At 38.2% G+C, this 2,986-nt stretch overlaps 1 non-coding gene across 1 annotated transcript; it reads left to right on the top strand.

The window, feature by feature from the left end:
* The first annotated feature begins 506 nt into the window (after positions 1–506).
* LOC130958678 (small nucleolar RNA R71) lies at positions 507–614 on the top strand. Its single transcript, XR_009077788.1, has one exon. It is a non-coding gene; the product is annotated as a small nucleolar RNA R71 (small nucleolar RNA).
* Positions 615–2,986: the final 2,372 nt, after the last annotated feature.

Below are 2,986 nucleotides of genomic sequence, written 5' to 3'. Positions count from 1 at the left end.
AACCTGTTTCTTCCACCATTATTGTTGTTGAAACCTTGTTGAGGTCTCTGTTGATCCTTCCATGAAAGATTTGGATGATTTCTCCATGAAGAATTATAGGTGTTTCCATAGGGTTCTCCCATGTAATTCACCTCTTCTATTGAAGGGTTCTCAGGATCATAAGCTTCTTCTTCAGATGAAGCATCCTTAGTACTGCCTGGTGCATTTTGCATTCCAGACAGACTTTGAGAAATCAAATTGACTTGCTGAGTCAATATCTTGTTCTGAGCCAATATGGCATTCAGAGTATCAATCTCAAGAACTCTTTTCTTCTGATTTGTCCCATTGTTCACAGGATTCCTTTCAGAAGTGTACATGAATTGGTTATTTGCAACCATTTCAATTAGTTCTTGAGCTTCTGCAGGCGTCTTCTTCAAATGAAGAGATCCTCCAGCAGAGCTATCCAAAGACATCTTGGATAGTTCAGAGAGTCCATCATAGAAAATACCTATGATGCTCCATTCAGAAAGCATGTCAGAAGGACATTTTCTGATCAATTGTTTGTATCTTTCCCAAGCTTCATAGAGGGATTCTCCTTCCTTCTGTCTGAAGGTTTGGACTTCCACTCTAAGCTTACTCAATTTTTGAGGTGGAAAGAACTTTGCCAAGAAGGCATTGACTAGCTTTTCCCAAGAGTTCAGGCTGTCTTTAGGTTGTAAGTCCAACCATATTCTAGCTCTGTCTCTTACAGCAAAAGGGAATAGCATAAGTCTGTAGACCTCAGGGTCAACCCCATTAGTCTTGACAGTGTCACAGATTTGCAAGAATTCAGCTAAAAACTGATGAGGATCTTCCAATGGAAGTCCATGGAACTTGCAATTCTGTTGCATTAGAGAAACTAATTGAGGCTTAAGCTCAAAGTTGTTTGCTCCAATGGCAGGGATAGAGATGCTTCTCCCATAGAAGTCGGGAGTAGGTGCAGTAAAGTCACCCAACACCTTCCTTGCATTGTTGGCATTGTTGTTGTTTTCGGCTGCCATGGGTTCTTCTTCTTTGAAGATTTCTGTTAGGTCCTCTACAGAGAGTTGTGCCTTAGCTTCTCTTAGCTTTCGCTTCAAGGTCCTTTCAGTTCAGGGTCAGCTTCAACAAGAATGCCTTTGTCTTTGTTCCTGCTCATATGAAAGAGAAGAGAACAAGAAAATATGGAATCCTCTATGTCACAGTGTAGAGATTCCTTGAGGTGTCAGAGGAACAGAAAAATAGAAGAAAGAGGTAGAAGAATTCGAACTTAGTGAGATAGAGTTCGAATTGTGCATTGAGGAGGAGTGGTACTCCATAAATAGAAGGATGTGAGAAAAGGGGAAGAAATTTTCGAAAATTAAGTAAAAGATTTTAAAAACATTTTGAAAAAGATTTTGAAGAAGATATGATTGAAAACTTTTTTGAAAAAGATGTGATTTAAAAGTTATGATTTTAAAAAGATGTGATTGAGAAGATATGATTTGAAAAACAAATTAGAAAGATTTGATTTTAAAAATTAATGACTTGCCTAACAAGAAAAGATATGATTCAAACATTAAACCTTTCTCAACAGAAAAGGCAACATACTTGAAATGTTCAATCAAATCATTAATTGTTAGCAAGTATCTTTGAAAAAAGAAAGAAATTGATTTTGAAAACATTTAATTGAAAAGATTTGATTTGAAAAAGATTTGATTTTGAAAAAATTTTGAAAACTTAAAAAAATTTGCATTAAAAACAGAATCTTCCCTCTTGTGCCATCCTGGCGTTAAACACCCAGAATGGTGCACATTCTGGCGTTTAACGCCCAATGCTCTACCTTTTTGGGCGTTAAACGCCCAACCAGGCACCCTGGCTGGCGTTTAAACGCCAGTCTGTCCTTCTTCACTGGGCGTTTTGAACGCCCAGTTTTTTCTGTGTAATTCCTCTGCTGCATGTTCTGAATCTTCAGTTCCCTGTACTATTGACTTGAAAATAGAACCAAGATCAAATAAACAATGCATGCAAGACACCAAACTTAATATAAGACACTAGACTTGACAAGAAACATAAAATATTTTTGGTTTTTATGATTTTGTATTTTTTTTTTGGATTTTTTCGAAAATTAAGTGGAAAAGTAAAATAAAGGTATCAAAATTCTTAATGAGAATTCCAGGAATCATGCAATGTTAGTCTAAAGCTTCAGTCTAAAGGAATTAGACATGGATAGCCAAGCTTCAGCAAGACATTGCATTCAAGAGCTAAATTGATGAGAATCAATCAGGTTTGGTGATGATAAGAACATCACCTTGAAACAATAGAATTCATTCTTAAGAATTCTGAAAAATACCTAATCTAAGCAACAAGATGAACCGTCAGTTGTCCATACACGAAACAATCCCCGGCAATGGCGCCACAAACTTGGTGCACGAAATTGTGATCCCTAGTAATGGCCCCAAAGACTTGGTGCTCAATACCATGGCATAAACACAACTTTGCACAACTAACCAGCAAGTGCACTGGGTCGTCCAAGTAATAAACCTTACGCGAGTAAGGGTCGATCCCACGGAGATTATTGGTATGAAGCAAGCTATGGTCACCTTGTAAATCTCAGTCAGGCAGAATCAAATGGTTATGGATGATATATGAATAAAACATAAAGATAAAGATAGAGATACTTATGTATTCCATTGGTGAGAATTTCAGATAAGCGAATGGAGATGCTTTGTCCCTTCCGTCTCTCTGCTTTCCTACTGTCTTCATCCAATCCTTCTTACTCCTTTCCATGGCAAGCTTATGCAAGGGTTTCACCGTTGTCAGTGGCTACCTCCCATCCTCTCATGGAAATGTTCAACGCACCCTGTCACGGCACGGCTATCCAGCTGTCGGTTCTCGATCATGTCGGAATAGAATCCAGTGATTCTTTTGCGTCTGTCACTAACGCCCCACAATCGCGAGTTTGAAGCACGTCACAGTCATTCATCATTGAATCCTACTCAGAATACCA

This window comes from Arachis stenosperma, chromosome 10 (assembly GCF_014773155.1).
Source record: "Arachis stenosperma cultivar V10309 chromosome 10, arast.V10309.gnm1.PFL2, whole genome shotgun sequence".
Taxonomy (NCBI): Eukaryota; Viridiplantae; Streptophyta; class Magnoliopsida; order Fabales; family Fabaceae; genus Arachis; species Arachis stenosperma.
Note: the sequence above shows the minus strand (reverse complement) of the source record. Positions and strands in the feature narration are given on the sequence as shown.